General features: G+C 32.2%; 1 long non-coding RNA gene across 40 annotated transcripts in view; it reads right to left on the bottom strand.

Moving 5' to 3' along the window:
* The window catches only part of LOC127711496 (uncharacterized), a 73,291-nt gene that overhangs the window by 37,576 nt on the left and 7,860 nt on the right, over positions 1-27,855 (bottom strand). For all 40 annotated transcript variants that reach the window (XR_007986728.1, XR_007986758.1, XR_007986761.1 and 37 more), the window contains 2 exons: positions 24,241-24,410; positions 19,908-20,067 (listed from right to left, as the gene is read on the bottom strand). This is a non-coding gene — a long non-coding RNA (uncharacterized LOC127711496). The remainder of the gene's footprint in view (positions 1-19,907; positions 20,068-24,240; positions 24,411-27,855) is intronic.

Here is a 27,855-nt window from a genome sequence, read left to right as displayed (position 1 = left end):
TCTAGAAAAGTATAAACAAAAAATATCTATAAATCTATAAGAAATCAAGATTAGAGAGCATGTTACCCTGTTCAGATCAGAAGGTCATGGTTTCGTACTACTAAACTACAGAGAAAGAATGCACTCTAATAAGTAATTATATAATAATTATGTTGCATGTTTTAGCACACGTCAGGGTAAGGTATAGTTTTTATATGAAATGTCACTTTATTTTAACTTTAGACAAAATATTTATGAATGTTTGAAATTTTAGAATGAAAATAAAAACAAGGGGCTATGATTTATTTGTTTTATTCCATAAGAATGTGTACACAAATGTAAAAATGTAATTTTAAAACAGTGTTTGTCATTCATTCTAATAAAAAGTGAAACATGTCCTATTGATATTCATAGTCAACGGGAAAACATTTACATTGTAAGTAATTGAAGGAAGCATATACTTAAAGATGAACACCATACTGTCTCATAATTTTGGATAATCTACATGTTTACTAAACAAAGGTAAATTTCAGAAGAAACGTAAACAAAATAAAAGAGGACGAAATACGCATATGGTTTTGGGGAGTTGAATTTTCAGTTTTTAACCGCACAGATTGGTAGTTGAGATCAGTCAGCATTTGATTGTTTTATTTGTTGCTCAATCCAATATTACTTATCATCTTATCGTTTTAAACCTATTTGATCCAGACAGTACATATATTACTAAATTAAGGCAACAGTAGTTTTGTTTCTATCTATTAAATCGATTAAAAAGGGACAAATCGAAGTTTGGTATAAGCCAAAAATTAATGTATTTATGCTGATAAGAATGTATAAAAGTGTACTTGAAACTTTTCAATAGAATTTAATTTTCAACGGTACAATCATCTCAATTGTAAGTATCCACAGGAAACATATACATGATATACTTACAGATGAATACAATACTCATAATTTTGGATAATCTATACGAAAAAGAGGAACAATTTTGATTAGTAGGAATGTTATCAGAATAGAAGTGGACGAACTATGCATAAGGCTTTATGGATTTATATTTTGGTACATTGACAAAAAATAAAAAACGAGAGTGATTTCATTTTTCGTTTTTGATTTCTCAAAAACCAAAACGAAAAACAAAAGTGTTTTCGTTTTTCGTTTTTGATTTCTCTAAAACCAAAACGGAAAACGAAAGTGTTTTTTTTTGTTTGTTTTTGATTTCTCTAAAACCAAAATGAAAATAAAAAGCGTTTCCGTTTTTCGTTTTTGATTTCACTAAAGATGAATTTTGAATGTAATTTTAATTATTCTCGTTTTATAATGTACAAAGTTTTCCTTTCTTGTTTCACAGTCATTGATAGTAAATAATGCCAATGTAAACACGGTGTTCTTTCAACATGATGTAGACAAAATAGACCGCCTGACTTATGAATTGAACTACGGTGATAAATGAATCAAAGCCTTTCAAATTACCTTGTTTATATCTTTACTAAAAAAAAATATTATATTTAAATATTAAACGAATCACAAATTTAAATTGTACAATATAATTTTATATAAGTATGGTACAAATAGATAGATTGATTACAACATCACATTAACAAGGGAGGTAACTACTTTTAAAACTGATAAGAAAACTAGCCCAGTCGTTAAAGTATACATGCACAGCGGTTATCAGATGTATAGTATTTAAATCGAAGTTTATAAATCTGAACAATAAGGGTGTGTGATCTTTACTTTTAGTTTAAAAAAGGTTGATCATAGATGATTAGAATTGATGACCAAGGTCCATCTGCCAGTATTATACGAACATTCAGGACGATAATGTGTTTTGCTTGATCAATTGATTGAAAAACAAATTTGCGCAATTTCACTATTTAAACCGGGATTAGCATTCGATCAATTTGCCATTCGGAGCCTATTCGGTATTAGTTTTGCTTATTTTTGAAAGTTATATGGTGACCTTAACTGGAGGGTGTGGATGGGGGTTTACGGAATAGAGAATAGTGGGCAAAAAATATAAATAAAGGAGACAATGAAGGAGGCAAAAAGTAAAAGAAATAAAGAATAGAGATAAATGGCCTAACACACTAATTAAAGAATAAAAAAAAAAATGGTATAACATATCAAAGAATACAGAAATGAAGAACCCCGCATCCAGACAATCGTACTAGTTGCCTAAACCAACGTTATTTTGTCTCCGGTAGATTTTTATTGGTTATCATACGTTTTCGTTTTTACCACACCATTACCGAGAAGTTAATAAAAAAATGTCTACGGCAATACTTTTGTCCGCACTAGGTGCGAAGGGCAGCTGGGTAGCTGAGGTTTACAGTAGACAAAATCCAGGGTGTTGTTCGGCTTAGTTTTTTTTTCTAAAGTAGGTCCAAAGTTGAGGTTGGATACCCTACCCAACCCTTCCCGAAAAGATAATAAAAAAATTCTACGTCAATACTTTTGTCCGCACTAGGTGGAAACGTAAGCTAGAGATCTAGCGCATACTTGATCAAAATTCCTAGTTTAGGTATAGCACGGATTTTTTTTTACAGCTAATAAATAATTTTCTTGTCCACCATACTTTCAGTACAAAAAATAAACCTTTCGTCCAATCATAAGTAAGCGAAATCCACTGGTTCAGAAGTAGAATGTTTTGTCAAAACAGTTTTGTGTGGCAAAAAAAAAAGTTAAATAAAATTGAGAATGGAAATGGGGAATGTGTCAAAGAGACAACAACCCGACCATAGAACAGACAACAGCAGAAGGTCACCAACAGGTCTTCAATGCAGCGAGAAATTCCCGCACCCGGAGGCGTCCTTCAGCTGGCCCCTAAACAAATATGTATACTAGTTCAGTGATAATGAACGCCATACTAAACTCCAAATTGTACACAAGAAACTAAAATTAAAAATAATACAAGACTAACAAAGGCTAGAGGCTCCTGACTTGGGACAGGCGCAAAAATGCGGCGGGGTTAAACATGTTTATGAGATCTTAACCCTCCCCCTATACCTCTAGCCAATGTAGAAAAGTAAACGCATAACAATACGCACATTAAAATTCAGTTCAAGAGAAGTCCGAGTCTGATGTCAGAAGATGTAACCAAAGAAAATAAACACAATGACAATAATACATAAATAACAACAGACTACTAGCAGTTAACTGACATGCCAGCTCCAGACTTCAATTAAACTGATTGAAAGATTATGTCTTCATCATATGAATATCAGGCACAATCCTTCCCGTTAGGGGTTTAGTATCATACCATCATAACATATATGAGAAGAACATAACCCGTGTCATGCCAACAACTGGTTTTTAAATAAATGTGTTTAGTGCCGATGCAAAGACCCTATAAGTGAATCAATATTAACGCCAAAATATGCAATCTTTAATGACCTGACAACAGTATCGTAACTATATCCCATCTTAATAAGTCTATTTAAAGGTTTTGTTAAAGCACGAGTGAAACTTTCTTTTCTTCTAATGCAGAACAATAGTTACTTTTCATGAACTATTTGACAGGATGCCGAGAATATGGAAAGCTATTTCACACAATAGTGCAATTTTACCGATATTTAAAATAATTTCATAATTATTTACGATTCTATATACACTCAAAAGTGTTGACTATTTAAAATGTAAAGCGTGCAGCACGCTTTGTGATATATTGAAAGCGATTTCTATTGCATTTATATAATTAACACTACAAACCAGCAAAAGTCTGAAATGGCCTATATCTGTACTCGACTGTACTGATTTGTACTCGACCAGTCTGAATTAGTCTGAAATTTACTTGATATTACTCGACTGTAGTCTGAAGCATACTTAGCAGTCTGAACTTGTACTCGACATTTACTCAACCAGTACTAAACCATTTTATATGAGTCTGAACCATACTCGACATAGTCATAACCATTCTAGACCAAGTCTGAACCATGCTCGACCTAGTCTGAACCATACTCGACCTAGTCTGAACCATACTCGACCTAGTCTGAACCATATTCGACCAAGTCTTAACCAACCTAGACCTGTTTTTTGTATCTATCTATTGTATTTCATCAATTTAGGGACTGTTATACATACATATATATATATATATATATATATATATATATATACAATGTATATCACATTTAAAAAAAAAATAAAACAAGATGATCAAAGAAATTAGTTTCTGGTTGGATTAGAAAAATATTATGTAATAAATTAAGTTTTCATCAAATGAATTTTTATATACATGATATCATGTTCACATTGCTTTATGTACATCAAAAGTACCAGAACTTTCAACCATTATTCAAATATCTTAAATGTTATTCAAATTTTTTTTTATCAAAAATATATATTAAATAGTATATAAAGCAACTTAATAAATGTTCACATTGACACCTTTGTTTGGTAAAAACAAGAATTTGATATAATAATAATAATAATAAAACTTTCATAGCAATCCTTGATAACCTTTTAAAAAGGAAAAGTATTCCAAAGTTGCAGTAGAAATTTATTTTAATTAAATTTAAATATGTTTTGTCAAAATTAAAGACTTGGCATACAAGAAACACTTTAATAAGGTTTAATTACCTTAGTACTATTGTGTTTTACAGGTAAAAAGAAAACCCAATATTTCTTAAACTCGTGTATTACTTATCTAGTGAATTCAACAGGCCTTGATCTAAGTTTTACATTATGTTGTAATTTTCAATGGATGTTATTAAAAATTTATTACTCTCTGACCAGGTGTGATTTTTTTAATCAGTGTGCCCCAAGCAGGATGTATTACTTTATAGTTTACCCCTAATCAGAAGAAAAATTTTATTCATTTCTTTAATTTTTTTAGCCCTTTTTAAAAAAAATATATATCCCAAATTATATTAAGAATATATATATTTCTGATATATTAAGGTTAAACAATGTCAGTGATTTTGTTGGCTGTTGTTACCTCATTAAAAAGATAGTTATATAACTATTGTATGTAAACATGAACCCTTAGCACATTAGTAAGGTTTTATTACCCTCAGTATAGGTGTGGTTTTCAGGTAAACAAAGTTTTTCTATTTAACAAGACTCAGACTTTAAAATTAGATAATTTAACTATCTCGATTTGATAAATCTGAGAATCATGTAAGGATGTGAAAATCTGTTTTTATATATTTATTTTTATTTTATAGTGGCTTGTCAGTTAAAAAGAAAGTTATTTTAACAATTAAAATTATAAAAAGTAAAGGTTATTTGGTCGAGTATGGTTCAGATTGGTCGAGTATTGTTCAGACCTTTGGTCGAGTATGGTTCCGGCTGAAAAAATAGGTCGAGAGCTGGTCAAGTATTGGTCGAGAATGGGTTAAGACTGTTTCAGACTGGTCGAGTAATAGTTCAGACTATTTTCAATAGCAAAGACAAGGGTTAAGTACAAATCAGTACAGTCGAGTATGTTTAAGACTGGGTCGAGTAATATTGAGTAAAATTCAGACCAATTCAGACTGGTCGAGTAAAAATCAGTACAGTCAAGTACAGATATGAGCCATTTCAGACTTTTACTGGTTTGTAGTGTAATGAACAAGAAATGAAATTTTTAAATTCATTGAATAATGTCTTTGACTGCTTATTTATTTATCAAAAACTGATAATGTAGTGGTTATATATTAATAAAAACATCTGAAGAACGTTTGAATATTATGCAACATTTGGGTTTATAACAATATCTGAAAACTGGCTGCTAGCGAAGTGGCTGCTAGCGAGCGGCTGATTGCTTGAGCCTGGTCTTACAAACTCCGCATTTTCATTCACGTCTTCACATTACAGGTTGCAACACCTTGCCAAATTATTGGGTTCCAATAAACGTTTAGCAAATTATGCCAATGTGCTTTCCCATGGGATTTTTATGCAGAACAATTACCGGAAATCTATGGTAGTTTGCAAAATAATTGTCAAAATCGAAATATTACAGAACAAAGTAGATACCCACATTAAAAAAGGTTGAGGCATTGAAGGTCAAATAAGTTATCATATTTCACATTCTTGCGTGTCTAATTGAAATCAGACGGTCATTGTAGAGTTCCAAGAAGTTTACAAATTAATTTAATACAAAGGCAAAATATAATGTAAAGTTTCATTGCTGAAATTAAGATTGAGAATGGAAATGCAAAATGTGTAAAAGAGACAACAACCCAACCAAAGAGCAGAAAACAGCCGAAGGCCACCAAATGAATGGGTCTTCAACACAACGGGAAAATCCCGCAACCAGAGGCGGGCTTCAGCTGGCCCCTAAATAAAAATGTATACTAGTTCAGTAAAAATGGACGTCACACTAAACTAAAAATAAAAAAAAAACATACAAGACTAACATGACTAACAAAGGCCAGAGTCTCCTGACTTGGGACAGGCGCAAAAAGGCAGCGGGGTTAAACATGTTTTTTGAGATCTCAACCCTCCATCCATACCACTACAGCTAGCCATTGTAGAGTAAACAAACACACAGCAATACGCACATTAAACTCAGTTTAAAAGAAGTCCGAGTCCGATGTCAGAATAGGTAACAAAAGAAACTAAGCAAAATGACCATGATTCATAACTTAACAAAGGATTCCTAGCAGTAACTGACAAGCCAGCTCCGGACCTCAATTAAACCGACTGAAAGATTATGTATTCATTAGATGAAAATCAAGCACAATCTCTCCTGTCGGGGGTTAAGTATCATACCGTCATAAAATATATGAGAACAAAATGACTCGTATAATAATATTTTAGAATTAATGTGGTTATTACCGATGCAAAAACCCTATAAGTGAATCAATATTAATACCAAAATATGTCATCTTTAATGAGCCTCCTCATGGAGTGTTTGATTATGTGATTACTTGGCTGTTTTTTATTGTGTGATTATTTGATTACTAGACCAAATATTTCATGATTATTTGATTATCTAGGACTGTATTTTAGATTAATTAATTACCAAGTTTAAAAAATAAATTTATGTGTATAGCAAACATATAAAATTTGGCTTGAAAGACGTCAATGTTTCTTCGCCTCGCTCCGCTCGGAAAAATTGTTAAGAATTAAATCCGAAGATTGAACGCGTTTGTCCAGTAATCTCATTAAAATTCATACATATATTAACGTGCTCATACATATAAGTATAAAGAAATCAGAGATATATCTTGTAATTAGATTGTTTCGTCTAATTAAGTATTTTTATCTGAAGTAAATTTACTAACTTCTTTAATAGAGGATTTGAACAAGAATGTGTCCATAATACATGAATGCCCCACTCGCACTATCATTTTCTATGTCCAGTGGACCGTGCATTTGCGGTCAGAACTTTAACTTGGCATTAAAATTAGAAAGATCATATCATATGAAACATGTGTACTGAGTTTCAAGTTGATTGGACTTCAACTTCATCAAAAATACCTTGACCAAAAACATTAACCTGAAGCGGAACAGACGAATGAACGGAAGAACGAACGAGGCACAAACCGACAAACATAATGTCCATAAATGGGACATAAAAAAAGTACTGAAATTGAATGAAGGTCTGGTAAATCTCAATGAGACCATAACAGGCATATCCAAATAAAGTTCCCTGAAGTCAAAAACAACTTCCCCCACCTGAGATCTATTTCCACTTCTTCTGCAATATTGTATTTATCAATAATAATATAAATAGAAATTGCTTGCATGTAAATTAAAAACGATCAGGGTAAACTTATCAATCCTTTAAATAAACTTATTTTAAAAGGTTACCAATTGAACACTGTAAATAGATCTTTGAATATTGTTTTAATTGGTATAAATATTAATTTTGTTATCAGTAACTTAAAACCATACTACATATTATTGTTATACACACCAAAGTACTACCCTTTTTTTGTTTGTTGAGGATGTATAAATACCCTGCCACGTTCGGTCTGTGCTTTTGTTAGATGTTTTTTTTTCCTGCTTTTATCGATCTGATATGTTAAGTCCTTTTCAACTGATTTTTATAGTTTGTTCTTATGTTGTGCTGTTACAAAACTGTCCCAGGTTAAGGGGAGGGTTGAGCGCTCACAAACATGTTTAACCCTGCCACATACTGTATGTGCCTGTCCCAAGTTAGGAGCCTGCAGTTTAGTCGTTCTCGTTTGTTAATGTCTGTCATATTTGTTTTTTGTTTTATTGTGTTATAAATTAGGCCGTTATTTTTCTCAATTTAACTCTTTCATATTTTTCATGTCAGGGCCTAGTATACCTGACTATACTGTATGTTTTTTTTCTTATTGTTGAAGGTGGTACGGTTGCCTACATTGTATATATAACTGCTTACATCCACTTCATTTGAACTTTGGGGATAGTTGTCACATTGGCAATCATACCGCATCTCCTTATTAAAAAATGTTGAGGGGGTTGAAATTTGTATTTCTTAAGAAAGTTCCAATGTTTTCCTTCCAGGTCACCCAGTTTTAATTGGATATTTTCACATTTTGCTGTACCCTTGGATTTGTGTTTAGAGCCAACCAGAGCCTACTGCCTGTTGATGGGTAGTTGAAGACCATATTGTGAGCTCTAGGTGTCTTTTTGTGTATTGCATATGGTGATTTGGTGATGTCTTCTTGCCATTGTCCCATTATTTTGTATAGACAGCTTATAAGTCAACCTTATCTATCAAAGACGACAAATGATGGCCAAAGCTCTCCTGGGCTTTTGTATAGTCAGGCAAGAAACAAGATATAAACTGACTTGGCTTGGTTTAAACATGTATATTTAGTAAACTCGTATAAATTTAAGTCAAATTAATATTTTAAGACAACAAAAAATATAAAAGTGTAAAAAAAAATGTTTTTGATAAATGTTGAAAATATTATTAGGGCCCCACCGAATGGCGGCGCCCTATAGTGATCAGTCTGTCCGTCCGTCCGTCTGTCTGTTCGTCCGTAACAAATTGTGTCCACTCTATATCTAGAGAACCGTTACGATTTCAAAGTTTATACTTGGCATGTATATTAACCAACACTAGAGGGTGTGTCATAATGTATGTACAACTTCCTAGGTCAAAGGTCAAGGTCAAAAACCTTCGTTTCAGTTGAGAACCCCATGTCCTATGGTAAAGATCGTGTCCGCTCTATATCTTGAGAACCGTTATGATTTCAAAGTTTATACTTGACATGTATATGAACCAACACCAGAGGGTGTGTCATAATTTATGTACAACTTCCTAGGTCAAAGGTCAAGGTCAAAAACTTTGGTTTCAGTTGAGAACCCCATGTCCTATGGTAAAGATCGTATCCGCTCTATATCTTGAGAGCCGTTATGATTTCAAAGTTTATACTTGACATGCATATATACCAACACCTGAGGGTGTGTCATAATTTATGTCCAACTTCCTAGGTGAAAGGTCAAGGTCAAAAACTTTGGTTTCAGTTGAGAACCCCATGTCCTATGGTAAAGATCGTGTCCGCTCTATATCTTGAGAACCGTTATGATTTCAAAGTTAATACTTGACATGTATATAAACCAACACCAGAAGGGTGTGTCATAATGTATGTACAACTTCCTAGGTCAAAGGTCAAGGTCAAAAACTTTGGTTTCATTTGACAACCTAATGTTCTATGGTAAAGATACAAATTTTGTAATGCACATTATTCACAGCGGGGCCCACAGAGATGGCTCCCATCTCAATGATATCTAGTTGTGTTTGTGAGTGGCCGTGGATAAAGGTATGTTTTATGGTCTGGGTTAAAAAAAAGTATTAACTTCGGGTACAAATCCCTGTCCCACTCCAGAGAATCAAATGGTTGCTTCCTTGGGAACAATAGAGATTGAATATCAGATAATATGTTTTTGTTCTGCGGCGACGTTAAAGGAACACCAATCAGTCAATCGATCTTTATGACTATGGCTTCAGTTGTGTAATATTCCTTGTTGTAAAAGTTCATTTTCTGCTTTGTGTAGACTTATTAAAACTTGGAATAGATCTACGAAGACTAATGAACGGTTATGTGTGGTTTTGCAATTTCATATGCCTACCGATGTCTAGATATGATACGATGCTACCGGACATAGAAAAAACTGTCCCTTTTTCATGGAAAGTTAAACTGTTACAGTATATTAAAGAATACAAAACTGGCTCTCTTTTCTGTAAATACAAATAAAAAGCTGACATGGGTTAAACTAAAGCTAGAAATCCCAATCTCCAGACATCAATTCATTTAAAAAGACCATATATAGATATAAGAAGATGTGGTATGAGTGCTAACGAGACAACTCTCCATCCAAGTCACAATTTGTAAAAGAAAAATCATTAAAGGTCAAAGTACGGTCTTCAACACGGTGTTTTGGCTCACATCGAACAGCAAACTACAAAGGGCCCCAAAATGACCAGTTCAAAACCATTCAAACGGGAAAACCAACGGTCTAATCTACATGTATATACTAAACGAGAAACGAGAACACTTATGAACCACATCAACAAAACAAAAACTACTGAACATCATGTTCCTGACTAAGGACAGGTGCAAACAAATGCAGCGGGTTTTAACGTTTTAATAGGTACCAAATTCACCCTTACCCGGAACAATAGTGTAACATATGACCTTAACATTTAACATTGAAGGGCTAAACTTGCATTGAGCCTTGTTTAGGCCCTAAAATAGAAAATGAAGAGATGTGGAGTAAATGTGCATGGGACAACATCGCACACAATACATAGAAAAAAATGAAAATTATCAATGAACAGGGCTTTTATTCCTGTTCTTTATCTTGAAAGTAGCCGGAGGGTCTTCAACGAGGCAACGAACCATTCATACCCTAAAAACAACAGCCAAACACCTGACTATGTGGATTACAATGTTTTGCTTTATCCTACATATGTCTTTTGATATTGTCCCTAAATACTAAAAGTCTTACACTGAATCTATATATTTTGATATATTTTCGAAAAAAAAAATAAAACAAAACTTGCGTTTTAGATTAAGAAAGGGTCCGAAGGAAACGTTCAGAATGCACGATTTTGCGTCATTTGTGGGCCTTGAGCCCTAGACCCCTCGCCCAAAATATATTTTGCTTCACTTGTAATAGAGGTTAGTCACGGCCCTGTCTTATCATCTTAGATCAATCTTTCTAAACTTAAAAGTAAAGATCACGCACCCTTATTGTTCAGATTGATAAAGACTTTTGCATCCGTCGACATTAACTTCGATTTAAATACTATAGATTTGATAACCGCTGTGCATGTATACTTTAACGACTGGGCTAGTTTTCTTATCAGTTTTAAAAGTAGTAACCTCCCTTGTTAATGTGATGTTGTAATCGATCTATCTTTTTGTACCATACTTATATAATATTATATTGTACAATTTAAATTTATGATTCGTTTAATATTTAAATATAATATTTTTTTTTAGTAAAGATATAAACAAGGTAATTTGAAAGACTTTGATTCATTTATCACCGTAGTTCAATTGATAAGTCAGGCGGTCTATTTTGTCTACATTATGTTGAAAGAACACCGGGGTGTTTACATTGGCATTATTTACTATCAATGACTGTGAAACAAGAAAGGAAAACTTTGTACATTATAAAACGAGAATAATCAAAATTATATTCAAAATTCTTCTTTAGTGAAATCAAAAACGAAAAACAGAAACACTTTTTATTTTCATTTTGGTTTTAGAAAAATCAAAAACAAAAAATGAAAACACTTTCGTTTTTTGTTTTTTGTTTTTGATTTTTCAAAATGAAAAACGATTGGACGCAAATATACACGGACCCAACTAATATAAGACAATGGTATTGTTTAAAAATTACACCATTAAAAACACTTTTGTTTTCCACATTATTAATAATAATTAATAAGTTCTGGGTCGAATCCGATATCGATACCAATAGTATATGTCACATGTAGTTTCCGTTATTTGCTGCCCTCTGTAAATCCCTGCTCTATCAGCATGATCAGGAAAACCCGGAATTCTTCCGGTAGTTGTTTATATCTATGTTGAACTATAAAAAAACTATTTAACAAATCTGTTTTCTTCCACCTCAATACCACCATTAATTTTAGTTAATTAGTTAAAATAATTTAATTTAGTTTATAGAAAGATTATTGTTATACACAGTAGTAAGAAAACCAGGACGGGTTCAAACAGAAAGACTTTGAAAGCAGAGAAAACTGTGCATCTTACAATCAGCGTGATTTGATCAGATGACAATACGAATAATAAAATTCCAGGCTAAAAATAAGGCATAGGTACTTTATTTCAGTCACGGACCCGCAATATCGCGTGTGTGTTCTAGTATTACTTAATTAAGCAACAATAGTTTATGGTCACATCTCTCAAATTGATTAAGAAGGTACAAATCAAGGTTGGACATATTGAAAACATAATTTATTAACGCTGATTAGAATGTATAACAGTGTAATGTTTTAAGCGGTGTATATCTATTGAATAGTGAAACATGTCCTTGAACGTTTTCAATACAATTTAATTTACAACGGAACAATCATCTCATTTGTAAGTATCAACAGAAAGCGTATACTTAAAGATCATACCAACAGTGTTGGAAAAGCTATACTTAACACAGGAAACATTTTCGATTTGTAAGAATGTTATCAAAGTTTTTTTACCATTGATAAGAATAAGTAGTTTAACATTAGTTAGCATCTAACTATTTTATTTTAAATAGCGACCGATGTCCTTGAAAGCTTTCAATGGAATTTAATTTTGAACGAAAAAATCATCTCCATTGCAATTATCCACAGGAAGCTCTCCATTGCAATTATCCACAGGAAGCTCTCCATTGCAATTATCCACAGGAAGCTCTCCATTGCAATTATCCACAGGAAGCTCTCCATTGCAATTGTCCACAGGAAGCTCTCCATTGCAATTGTCCACAGGAAGCATGTACTTAAAGATGAATATCATACCCATAGTGTTGGAAAATCTATACTTAAACACAAATATAGTAAATATTTCATAAAAGTAATGTTCTTCCTTTAAAAGAAACCTGATTAATGTATACGTAGTTGGTAAAAATGCAATACATTGAATTCTATAGGAGTTATACCACCATTGTTTTCTCCTTTCTGACTTTGTTAATAATAAGCATGACTAAAGTTTCATCCTGTCCAGTACTACAGTCAAATTTACACATAATATTTCATTGCACTTAAGGAAAAAACAATCACTGGAAGTTTACAAATCAATTTTTCACCCCTTTTTTCCTGTTCACATAGCTAAGTAACTATGTCACCTCAAGTTTCCAAAATATTTTATAAAAACACCAAATATAAATAGAAAGAAGTTGGAAGTTGGATGTGTACTGATTGATATTTTAGTCTTAGATGCATGATCTTTTTATAAGTTGTTATTGGCTTTGAACTAGCAGTCAGGAACTGCGAGTACTCTCATATCTATACTTAATGTCTTTTGTTGTGGGGATGTAAAAGAACCCTGCCACGTCGTCCACTCTGTGTTTTTGTTATATGTATTTCTGTTTGTATCCATCTGATGCGTTAAGCCTTTTTCAAATGATTTTTATAGTGTGTTCTAATGTTGTACTGTTACACCGCTCTCCCAGGTTAGAGGAGAGTTGGGCGCCCGTTGACATGTTTAACCCCGCCACAGTATGTATGTGCCTGTCATAAGTCAGGAGCCTTTAAGTCAGTGGATGTCGTTTGTTTCTGTGTATCATATTTGTTTTTCGTTCATTATTTTGTACATAAATTAGGCCGTTAGTTTTCTTGTTTGAATTGTTTAACATTTGTCATTTCGGCCTTTTGTAGCTGACTATGCGGTATGGGTTTTGATCATTGTTGAAGGCCGTTCGGTGACCTATAGTTGTTAATTTCTGTGTCATTTAGTCTCTTGTGGAGAGTTGTCTCGTTGGCAATTATACCACATCTCCTTTTTTTTTTTTATAAAATAACAAAAACATCGAACTCCAAGGAAAATTCAAAACGGAGTCCATGGTGCCATGAATCACCGAAAACATACGTTTATGATTCTGACATTTGTTTTGCAATGAAAGACAAGGCTAACTTCTTATTACTGTCAAATTCAAGTAGATATTTTTTTTCGATCCTTTGTTGTATGAAACCGGATTTGAAGTAGTATGTTTTGGTGGTATTACACCTTAAAAACAGTGCATGTTTTTCATTCTTTCTAATAAATGCAATAATGTCAAGGGCAGGTTTTCAGTTTGAGTTTATTTTCGACGAAAAAAGGATTTATTATGTTAGATAATAGATAATATCAACAGAATAATTTTCTAACTAAAAGTGAAACAAATACATATCAGGCTAAACACTTTCTTGTTTATGGATTTATGACATTGAACATGCAAAATGAAACCAGTCTGGAGGAATGAATAATTTCCGAACACATACTGACAAACTTGTGTGATAAAAGATATTGTAAAATTATAGATAGTATCAGAAAAATAGATAATCAACTAATTTTGAAGTATTAAAGACTGTTTGTAACACTAATTTATGTGTTCAAATATTCATCTTAATGTTATTTATAGTTGTTTCACTGAATATTCTCCCTGGATATTTAGTGGTAAATTTAACAGGGAAACTTGATTCGTTGTGTCTAGATATAAGAAGATGTGGTATGAATGCCAATGAGTTAAATTTTCAAGGATTTGTTTCTTGTTCCTATTTGTCCCTCTCTTATATTTGAGCAACGCTGTTGTCTTGTTTTTTTTTTACTTGTCGAGTTTGCCCTTCGTATCTTTTTACTTTTCATTTGCAATGTCTTATCTCTTTATGATCCATTTTGAAAGTTAAGGCATTCATGAACCTTTTTGTGAATGAACAAAGGAGTATATTATTCAAACAGTCATTTCAAACAAAAACGACAAGAAACAGATGCTTAGAGCTTACATTTAATTAGTTCTTGCATCAGATAATTATCAAAGTTTATGAAGCGCTTCAGCAGAAAATGTTATCATCACAATGCTAATTAACTTTCAATTTTTTTTCACCTAATCATACTAAAAAATGAACATGCATTCTGATCTGTAGTAAAGAGTTAGAATTGAACAGATCAGGAACATCTTTCATCACAAAAAAGGAGATAATAATTTTACTGTTTATTCATCTCGGTGACTCACTAATGTTTCTCATGTAGTTGCATTAACATGCAGCTTCAGCAATACCACACCCAGCAATGACTGATCCACACAGACCAGGCAACAGCAGTACCACAGACAGTTATACATGTTCCAAATGAAAAAAAAGGTACAGATAGCACACCCTACAGTCATCAAACCACAAACAGCACCAAGAGAACGGCAACTAATGCTCAGTGCTTCTTTGTCACACAATCTCTGTTTTCTACTATTTGTTTGAGGCATTTCAACTTGTGTGCAGTTATATTCAATTGAATCTGCGATGACTTTCCCAAACACATTCTTGGAAAATAGTGTGGTAATAACTCCCAAATCGTTGATATTGTCCAGCAATTTTTCTGGCTCATATGGACATTTGGAGTATTTGATGCACAGACATTAATATCTTTTGCGGAGTGTCCATTTGCAGCTCCATTTAAAACATGTTGAATAGTCAGATAACCAGCTAAAAATTTCTAGGCTTCTGCATATAACAAACTGTAACGATCTTGTCCCTTGTCAGTTGCAATTTTTATCAGGAGACCTAAAGGTGTGCTCAACATTTAATTGCGTTTGGAGTCTGGTAATGCAGCAAGTATACACAAGGTTATATCCAATACCCGTAGTTTTACGATTCACATTACTTCATAAGAACGGTCAAGATACTGTAAACCCAGCGGCAATATACACTTGTCAAACTTACCCCCGTATAAAACTGTTTATTCCGGAGTTCTTATTTCATACGGCATGGACACTTATAGAATTTATTTGATTGTTTTGAAGCTCTTATTTGGGACCATTTTTTTTCTCTTACAAAATTATGAATATTACCGTAATAACCATTTTTATTTATATATAAAAAAATCAAAGCTATGATGAACATTCAACGCATCTTTTGTAGCTATGGAAAAAACAAAAAAATATTCTTAAATGTATTTTATTTTACCGTATTTTTTTTTTTAAAAGTTTAGTTAACTTCAATATTTACTCGACTTTGTACTGATTATATATTGTTCCGAGTGGTGTCTATTTGAAGTTCAAGTGTCCTAATAAATAGCTCTTCACATGGCATTGTTGAGGCAAAAATATTATCACTCGAGTTAATTTATATGTACACAGGATTTTTCACAACCAATTTAACATTCATATTTTGTAAAAATGTATTTATAAATGGATGGACGTACTGTATAAGACCGACATAATAACTCGCGTCAGTGAAAGAAAAACTTATCAAAACAAGATGACTCGCATTGTGTCAGACTAGGAAATGAAATCTTCTTTTATTTATTCACACCACCGTTTAGAGCTTGTTGTATTAATTATTAACTCCGGTCTTGTTAAATTCTACATGCTGACCTCAAGATGTCTTTTAGGTGATTTTTTCGTTACAGTTGATGTCATACTGACGTTTACCCAAAACATTTATTTAGTCATATAAAATGCTTGTCTGATATTGATATATTATTTGAACTGTAGATAAAAAACTAACAATTTTACCTTGTAATGGAAATTTTAAAATGGTCACATAAATCAGGCAAACGGGTTTATTATTCAGATAACATTCATCTTCAATCAGTGATGGAAACAGTAATTCAACAGAACTTATTTGCGCGCGTATTAGAAAAAAAAATTATGAAATCGTACACACATTTTTGACTCACTACACTCACCAGAAATTTTACCATTTTGGATAGTTACATCCCTCTTTGCTGGGACTTTGGATCCAACCTTGACAGTAATGGTATTTTCATATTTAATAATAGCATATTGGTTTTAGTCTTCATTTTGACTGCTCTATTTGTTTGAAGCTGTACGTATGTGTATCCTACAAAAAGGGGATCTGTATCACCAAAGTTAATTTACATTAATTAGCATGTTAAGGGGTGAAAGGTTGATGCAGAGGTTTTGTGTTAATATAAGGATGGACTGAAAATAAGTATTCTGGCCCTGGCCCCTGCTTTATGTATAATGTACAAACATAGTTGTAACATTGTGTATTCACCATGGATAAGCAAGATAGTTTTTCTAATTGTACAGAAGAAAATTCCAATTGTCATCCTCCTTCTATAAACCACTTTTCATATCATTTTGTTTTATTTCTGGTTATTATTTTTCGTTTGCTAGAAGTTTTCAAACTTATAGCAAATCAAAACCCCCAAAATTTGCTTCCACCCATGAATATTAAAATTAATTTAAGATAAACAGCTCACTAATAGTACATAATATATGTACGCCCTTGTCATGCTAATTGTGTATATTGAAATTGTTGCAAACATTATATTGGGATATATAGAAGGCATTTATTCAAAAGCAAATAAAATGGATCTGTAGAAAAACATGCATAAGGACAGAAGCCTATAAATATTGAATCACTCAAAATGGACTTTGGTAAACCATAATACATTTGTCATCAATGGGTCTTTAAAAATGAGAGACATCAGAAATGATCATCAAGGAACTATCGTTTCGTATCCTTAACTGATCTAATTTTTATTAAATTTTTTGCCAACTGGTGACCTAAAAATGTTGGTAGTCATATATGGTACTTAAAATGGTTCTCAATTTTGTTTTGTATATATATCAGTTTTTATTAATATTTTTCTTTTATGCTAGAATGGTAGCTATAGGTTGGACCACCCTGCCACAGGCTTATTTTTCAATGTCTGTAGTGTCTTTTGTTTGTTGCTCAGTTTATCATATTTGTTTGTTTGGAGCTTTTGTATATAAATCAAACTGTCATTACTGCTGGGGTTCTCGTCTGAATTTTTTACATTGTGTTACAAGTGAGAACACGAATAGTAATAAAATAAAGTCCAAATAAAAGGACTTCTTATCTCAAGGTTGACAAGAAATAAGTCTTTCAGCGAAATACAATTTTATTTATGATACTCCGGTTTTCTATTATAAGTCCATAGAAACAGAAATGACTAAAGTATCGGCAGTAGCAGCATCTGTAAAATATAAAAGAACTATTGTAATTTTTTTCAGTGTATTTTTTTATAATTTGACTAATCGATCTTAAAAGCGGGATTAACAACAACAACAAAAAGAAGAAGAAAATAAAAAAAAAAAAAAAAATTAAAATAAAGAAAACTACTTATAATACTCATGTACCTCTTCAAAGTTTTAAACCTCGCTATTCGTTGTTTTGTATGGTAGTATTAGAGTATCAAAGATGGAATGGATTAAAATTGCTGAAATGTAGTTTTTATCAACTTGAAGGTATTTTCAAGGTATATTATTAAAGGGTACAGGCATTAGGTTATCGTTCGTATGTCAAATTACGATTCTGTTAAAAATTCTGAAGATTAAAGGAAAACTATTCTCATAGTAAAAGAAAAATTACATGATAGAAATTTTAGATACAAATGTGAGCTGAATTAAATATTTTAAAAATGCTTACAGGATATATAAAGAGAAAATGTTGTCACCGTTCTCGTTTTGTTTTTTACAAAACAAAATTTTAATAAACTTACAATACATTCTTCAATGAAGCCTAATTATTATAAGGTACATGTATAACAACTTCTTGTATACCAACGTGTTTACATATTCAATCAATAAAAAATCATGCATTTGTAATAAAATATTTTACCATAGAAAACAATTGTATGAATTTCCGACTACTAGTATTTGTGACAAAGTTTTCAAAAAACTCCAATCATTAGTCTTTATAAAGATTTACTTTTTGTTTTGTTTAATTTGTTTTTTTTTGTCACTAGGCTTGGGAACTTCGAGTTTAATGGCCAATTTTTGATAACCTGTGTTACCATCATACCAACAGGTTATTTAGAGTCAGAACTTAAAAGAGCTTGGAAACTCAATTGACAGCGCGGTAAGTTGATGTGGTGTACTGTAAATTGCCGCGTTACATGCACACTTGTAGATTGATAAATGAGAGATATACTATATATATGCTTTAATTTTTTTTATAAGGGGATTTGGATTTGCTGGTTATCGCCATTAATACAAATTTTGTAAAAAGAATGATAACGCTTTGCATTGTTGTAATACCTTTTGTCCAATTGCGTCCATTTTTGGTGTACACGAATACTGGATATTTGCTGAACTGACCCCATTTACATACATCATGTTTTTCCTCTACACAGAACCAACCATAATCATTAGGACATCCTTTATATCTTTCATTGATATAAAAACTCCTTGAATGAACATTATTAACGAAATGCCTGCAATATTAAAAAAAAAAAAAAATAAAAAAAAACTTTAATTATAATCGTCTGAATATCCTCCATATTTTTTCATTAATAAAGTACCTCCTTGTCGGACGTAATCACAATTTCGTTTTTTTTCCTGCATTATTGTGCATGGGAATATTTCTGTTTATTGTTTTGAATAAATCCTATGTGAGGTTTGTAGATTGCGGTCTATCTTCAACATGGAACTTGTATAAAATCATAAAAATATGATTTCATCACCCTAGATAGAGTAATGTATAAACTTTAATGTAATTCGATGACAAGTTTAGTTCAAGTAGTAATTTAGACATAACTTGAAATATCAAAGCAAAGTTGATTATGTTATATTAGTAGTAAATTTTTTGTCAATGATCAAAATTATGGAATCTCTTTAAATGGACATTACTCTTTGATAATTTATCAATAATTGTTCACAGATTTTTACAGCTTTAAGGTATGATAGAACTTTCTTTTCTGCAGAAAACACACACACACACACACACACACACACACACACACACACACACACACACACACACACACACACACACACACACACACACACACACACACACAATTATAAAACAAAAGAGTATTGATAACCGCTTTTTTGCATGCCATTATTTTTTTTGATGTTTTAAAACTTACCCTTCAGCAGAGAAACAGTTCGTGGTACTACAAGGTGTTAGATCCACGAAACTGCTTTGATACAAGTTTTTCTTGGAAAACCAGTTCAGGTTATTTGAATTTTTGCATTAAATGTCATCCAAACTACCGGTTCACTCTTTTGGTAGAGTTCAACTTTAACCTTGAAAGAAAAAGAGTGAAATCGAGTAACAATGGTAAAAAGAGGGATACGTTTTAATGGATATGCGTTTTTTATGAAATTTCGTGTTGGTAACAAATAATTGATATTTCAGTTTGATTTAACCACAACAGCATGGGACTGCAGTTTGCTATTACGTATTTGTACTTGTTTATTGAAGGAGAACATATGTTTGCATAAAGGGAACAGTAAGGTTGCACGTGAGGCCAAAAATAAAGGTCAACACAATGATAAAATATGTGATCTTGAATGCTTGAAAGTTGTAAAACTCATTTGGTTAGTGGAAAAAACCATGAGAAGTGTTTAATTTTCTACTTTGTATGGGGTAAGGTAAATGCTAGTCACGGACACTACTTATAAAATTAACCTCTAAAAATTTATGTCTGTAATGAACTATCCCAAGTCTTTTTGCATAACTATAATTCCAATGCAATTTATTAACAAATTACCAACCAAAAGAAATCACAGGAACAAAGATTAACTTTAGCATTCTGAAAAATTATACCCTCTTTCTTAATTAGTAAAAAAGAATTATTGTAAGAACAGCACCTCTCTTAAAATGAAAGAATATATACATGTAGCCCAACAAAATCATAAAGAGTTAACCTTCTATTCATGGGAATATAAATTATAGCAGAAAATGTATTCCTTACATAAATGAAATCTAAAATAAACTCAGTAAGTTATATGAGTTTCGGACACTACCTTGGTCTTATGTTTATAATTTACTCAATATGAAAAACTTTTCATGGGTAACATATCAAGTTTGTGTAATTTCTTTTTATTGTTTACATTTTTTAACAACAGAATGACCCATGATTGTAAATAAAAATATATAATTAAAGTTATTTCCAATGTAATCATAAACTAGTCAAAACATTTACTAAATTTTATCATCGGTACAATGACATCATTCGTAAATATAACTCAACATGCAGACATCTTATACGTTCGGGTATTTCACATCCAATCTTTTATGGTAATATTCTTTACAAAGCACAGTATTCACCTCAAAAGCTAACAAAACCTTTAAACAGACTTATTAAGAAGGGATATAGTTACGATACTGTTGTCAGGTCATTAAAGGTTGCATATTTTGGCTTTAATATTGATTCACTTATAGGGTCTTTGCATCGGAATTAAACACATTTATTCTAAAACCAGTTGTTGGCATGACACGGGTTATGTTTTTCTCATATATTTCATGACGGTATAATACTAAACCCCTAACAGGAGGGATTGTGCCTGATATTCATATGATGAAGACATAATCTTTCAATCAGTTTAATTGAGGTCTGGAGCTGGCATGTCAGTAACTGCTAGTAGTCTGTTGTTATTTATGTATTATTGTCATTTTGTTTATTTTCTTTTGTTACCTATTCTGACATCGGACTCGGACTTCTCTTATACTGAGTTTTACTGTGCGTACTGTTGTGCGTTTGTTTTTACTACATTGGCTAGAGGTATAGGGGGAGGGTTGAGATCTCAAAAAACATGTTTAACCCCGCCGCTTTTTTGCGCCTGTCCCAAGTCAGGAGCCTCTGGCCTTTGTTAGTCTTTTATCATTTTTTAATTTTAGTTTCCTGTGTATAATTTGGAGTTTAGTATGACGTCCATTATCACTGAACTAGTATACATATTTGTTTAGGGGCCAGCTGAAGGACGCCTCCGGGTGCGGGAGTTTCTCGCTGCATTGAAGACCCATTGGTGGCCTTCGGCTGTTGTCTGCTCTATGGTCGGGTCGTTGTCTCTTTGACACATTCCCCATTTCCATTCTCAATTTTATACATGAAATGTTGACATGGATGGGACCAAGTTTATCATTTCAAATCTGAAGTAAAACCTTAAACATATCTTAACAAAGTAGGTGCTATGCACTTGAAGGAATGATAAAAAAAAAACATATTTCTGAATAGAAAATCTTTAGCTTCACATTGGTTAATCAGAAGAAAAAAAAAAGGAATGCTGACGGTTACGGACACTACACACTTGCTACTTTTTCCAACAATTTTCTAAAAACAACATACTTTTGTGAATTAAAGGTCATTTCTACAAAACTTCATGAAATAAATGTTTTTCTATCATAAGACCAGGATTGTAGATAAAACAAAAATAAAGCATAATTAACCTTCAAATATACTTGAGTTCAATTAAAATAATTTTTTAGTGTAATTTATAAAATGTCATATACTAATGTCAAGTACAGATCTTTAACAAATCTACATACGGCTAGTATACATGGTATACATCAATTGGAGGAAGAAAAAAACATGAGATGTTGCAAAATGAAAAAAGATATTTAACATGTTTATTTTTTTGACCCAGAAATGAAAAAAAATCCCTGGTTTACGGACACTACAAATATAATCTGAAGATATACAAAACATGAAAAATATTCATGACGATGAATTTTCTTAACCTAACATACAAAAGAACTCATCTTTTGAGTGTATGCCAGACTGATACCATAATGGGGTTTTACAATAAGATTTTCTGGTTCAAATTAGTACGTCAAGGATTTCTATCAGCTCAAATATTTTTAACGGTTAATCAAAAGACAATGATGATGCAGCAAAGTAGAAATTAAGCCTATTTTGATGAAATAAGAATATTTATATTTATCATGGTTACGGACACTACATCATTTTTGTAGTGTCCGTAACCATATTTTCATTTATTCAATCTTAATTCTAATAAGAAGGTGCTAAATTTTGTTATTATGTTAGTGTTAAGTGTCAAATCTATAAAGAAAAATAGCTTATTGTTTACTGTAGCTGTTCTTTCTGGGATAATGATAAGCTTATTATGGACACTACACTTTTTTGAAAAATATTTGTTTCTACTTTGAAATTTCAAAAATATTCTGTGTGAATCATATAATTTATACAACTGTATTTTGTTTTAGTATTTCTATATGTGAGTATGCTGACATACATATTTAGTGAATAAGCTTGCAATTAGTTTTATTTTCAGGGCCATAAATGATCAACACTTAATAAATTGAAAAATGAATATCGAAAACCATATTTACAAGTGGAATGCATGTTAAATTTTGAAAGTATCTCAGATTTTTGTAATGTTGGAATCATTTTAATCGCCATTATCTGTAAATAATAACATGAGAAATGATCATTACACTTACTGTTAAAAAGATTGTAAAGATAACAATAATGTAAAGTTTGAAGCGCAACCGAATAACGTCTGAAAATGATCACTTTTGGGCCACTAATCTCGCCGGTGTTCAAAAACTATTCAAGATAGAAACATAAAATTTTGAATGAGGTTAAAACATTCAATACAAATATTGAAAACAAAAAACTGGTATCCTATTGTATTTAAGTTAGCTGTAGAGCTTACATAACAAAGACCATTTGTAATTTTCTCCGTTATTGTGATTCACCGGTTTTTTTGTGTTTTGCTTTTGTGTCGTCTGGTTTCTGTCTACTTGAGGTGTTCAATTTATTCGTACACATATTTAACTGTAACTATCGTTCGTAAATCGTTTTGTTTGATTGTTCTGGTAATTTTGGTGTAATCATAGATACAAATGTTTTTTCTAAATTTGTACCAAGACACATTTTAATAAACTTGATATTCCATTTATTATTCATATCCCAGTCATCTTGATTTAATGATTTTAATGGCGTTAGTGTATATTCCTTAGTTTACGAAAAATCCTATTTATAAATTTCTTTAAAAATAACCGTTTTGTTTATCCTTTACTTCATAAACTCCATTGCAATTAGAATATGACCGCACCGGTAGTCTCGTAGTAGCGTGCACGCATGGAGTGCAAACGATCGTTGGATCGACATTGGTCGCGTCAAATCAAAGACTCGGAAATTGATATTTCCTCCACTAGGCACGCGGCTTTTAGAAATAAGAGCAAACACTGGTCGGCTTGGAGTCAAAATTATGAGAATGACATGTCTTTCGGCCAAAAATGTTACCTTGAACGTTGAAAATCACGCTCATCGTGTCGTTTAAAAAAGCTTGGTTTACATTCGTTTTACAGTATTATATTCTTGTCCTAAAGATGCATTTAATTTGTCACTGGACTTTAACCATATATCAATCCATCGAATTATGTAATATAAAAAAGTATCCATTTATAAAGGACTTTCCTTTAAGACAATGTTTATCTAATTCAAATACCATGTTGATATTCGCTTCAGTCCAGTGATCAATGACATGGTTACGCAAGTGTTTTCCTCTGTTTGTTCTTTTGAGTATGGTTGGTAGTTCATTACACATCGATGGGGTTCTCCATGAATCATATACTGGCTGTCCATTCTTTTCAAAGGCTACGAAAACGGGAAACCACACTAAAAGTATAAATATAAAAACTATGTAATGCACAAACTGCCTCTGATGGAACATATTATCATTTCAGAACAAATCTATTAAACCATAAAACTTACAAACATGTACTCGAATACTTATCAGCAGAATACACGATGGATACAAACGAAAACACACACAAACAAAGTAACACTTTTGTCATAGTTGATTTCCAGGGAATGTTTGCTGCGTTTCCTATTCCAGGAATATGTTAAACTTATTTCATCATACCGTTAATACATATTGAAATTAAGAATTCGATAGCATCATATTACAAAAGTAAGGAACAGATTGAAAAGTATATGTTTCATGTACGTTATATTTTACAATATCATATTTTCTTGGGTTGATTTATTCTTCCAAACAATGATACCGTAAATAGAAATTATCCTATTATTGCCAATTCGTCAACGATCCACCAGAGTCCAAATGAGGTTGTTGTAAGCAACTATATATGATGGTACGGACTATAATAATGAACGGACCCATACCGTATTGGCAGCTTATACTCACTGGTATATAGCGGTCAGTATGGAAATAAGTAAAATTAAGTTAATTACAGTTTTAACTTCATTTACTGGTACAAATACAAATATTCAACCAGTGTAAGGTAAAATTGTATACTTCCAGTAGAATAAGAAGCAATGATTTTGTCATTGTTTTTACATGTCTTTTCTCGGAGGAGTCGGGTGTTGGTCGTTGGCATGGTCTATTATAACGTTGTGCTGTTCTTTGTTTTTTTTCTTGTTATCTTTTTTATTTGTTATACTTAACAACTCTTACGAGTACAATATGGTGGAATTTTGTGCAGTAGAAACGCAGAGGGAATAACTGCATCGAAAGATAATTTATGAATATAGAAACCATAATACCACTGCAAGTCAAATGGGTTTGTACTGATTATAATAACATATGTTTTTATTCCTTTGATTTATCACGTTTTTTTTACATTGTTTCTAGCATTTTGTTACCCGCTTCATATATGACCACGCGCTACCAAAAGATCTCGACTAACGAACAGGTTGATCCGCTCATTTCTATATGTTCTGCTCTCTCTCCAATTTTGAACATAACTTGGACGTCATATAACGGGGGTTGACATATGATATTCTCATGTTACCGGTTACTATTCTATCTCATTTTGTTTTTATCAAGCTGAAACTTTGAATATCATTTCACAGTAGTAGAAATTCAACATGAAAATAAGACTTTTTACATGATAATGATGATCTGAATACTTACACAGCTCGCTTTTGATGGGTTATATGTATCTTTCTATTGATATCCGACATAGAACCAAACATGAGTTTGTAGTCTGCAGAACCAGAAAATCGGGTACCTCAAAGTGTCACAATAGAAACGGACAAATGATTCTGATGTCATCAAATAATCTGAGAAATTGGTTACGCCATTCATAGAACAAGGGGTAGACACATATTGTTTTACACTTTGGAAAATTAAGAAATAATTCATGGAAGCCATAGATTTGTTGGACATTTACACATGGCATGGGCCGTGATATTCGAATTTTATCCTGAGGGTTAGCGTTAGCTCAGGATAAAATTCGAATATCACGGCCCAGGACATGTGTAAATGTCCAACAAATCTATGGCTTCCATGAATTATTTCGATTCTAATAGGACAAATACGGCAATTTAAAAACTGTAGCAAAGGTAAGATTGCCGTGGGTATGGCTGTTCTAACTTACCCTCTGTAAGATAAAAGCTACAAATTTCAAATTAATCTAAGTCTTGCATGGATAATTTCTTAAATAACCATTGCAAAAATGTGTTCAATCCTTTCAATTCTTAACCCAAACCTTTTTTTTTCGTTGGCTACTATTTACTGTCAGATCCACAATTGACATGTCGTTATTAAGGAATGAGCCTCCATGTTGACTTGCTGAAATCCACAAATTTGAGAATAATGCAATAAAATGGAATTGAAACAACACCTACCTCAAAACTCCGTTTTAATGCGATATTATGCGAACTGAGGGTGTATACATAACGGAAAACCTTCGACACTATAGAGAGTTTTCATTCGTATAACGTCATGTTATGACATGACGTTAATGCGCCAAGATCATTTATGAAATTTCGCGGAATTTTATTTTTTTTGATTTTATGCGATATAATGCTCATTTTTTCATACTGAAAAGCTTGATGTCTCTATTTTATGAAATTGGAATAAAATCTGGTGGTCACCGGCCATCCAAGAGATTTTTTGACCTCTGAAAATGGGTGCAAATAGGTTAAATATAGGGAAAATGGACATAAAACCTCTTTGATTGAATTTTCACAGCAGAACAAATAACAGAAGTTGCTCATTTTTTCATACTGAAAACTTGATGTCTCTTTTTTATGAAATCAGAATAAAATTTGGGGGTCAGCAGCCATCCAAGAGATTTTTTGAACTTTGAAAATAAGTGCAAAAAGGTTGAATATAGGAAAAATGGACATAAAACCATTTTGATTGAATTTTCACAGCAAAAAAAAAAAAAATGACAGAAGTTGCTAAGTTTTTCATACTGAAAAGCTTGATGTCTTTGTTTTATAAATTTGGAATAAAATTTGGGGGTCACTGCCAATATAAGAAAACATATTTATTTTTTATGACTGACTTACCATTGAAACAGACTAAAAGTAACAGTTCAGAAAAAAAGCAATTTTTATGAATGGAGAAGTTTGATATCATCATATCTTTAAACTTTTCAAGGGAATTTAATAAAATTTGGAAGGGTAATTAGGTACTATTTGCAGAAACAAAAATTTATTTCAATTTTAGGGGTTTCCCATGGTAAAACACGGACTGAGCCATTACTCTATTTCAAATGTCATCAACATATCGCTTTAAAGTTTCATTTGTAAGAATTAATTAAAACTTCAAAGGATTATTTTAAGTATCATTTTTAGATATACAAATAGCATATAGAATGTTTTGTTTACCAAACTGACTTTGTGGTCAATTATGGTAAAACAAGGACTTAGCTATGTATATGTACTCTATATGTCTCCTTTCTGAGGAGTAACACCATGCGATATGGTGTAAATAAGACATTTCGTACATGAAACAGGCATAGATTAGTGTTAGCATTTGCGTATCCAGTAGTTAGGGTGTGATGGTTCTAACTACCAGTTAACTACCTTCCAATTCTGTTTTTGTGTATGTGTAAAGGGGGGGGGGGGGGGGGGGGGGAGGGGACACTTTAGTAATTTTTGGTAGGGACAAGCAGCCGCAATATCCAGTTTCCTGCTATTTTCATATATTTCGATATTTAATTCAAAATAGAGCCTCCCACAAATTTTTTAAAACATATAAAGTTTTCATAGTTTGCATGGTAAAGCATGGAAAAAACCATTTCTACAATTGTAATTTGTCATAGTTCACATATCTCCTATATGCAACTTCCATAGGACTTCACTTATT

This window comes from Mytilus californianus, unplaced genomic scaffold, assembly GCF_021869535.1.
Source record: "Mytilus californianus isolate M0D057914Y unplaced genomic scaffold, xbMytCali1.0.p SCAF_8, whole genome shotgun sequence".
Classification (NCBI taxonomy): domain Eukaryota; kingdom Metazoa; phylum Mollusca; class Bivalvia; order Mytilida; family Mytilidae; genus Mytilus; species Mytilus californianus.
Note: the sequence above shows the minus strand (reverse complement) of the source record. Positions and strands in the feature narration are given on the sequence as shown.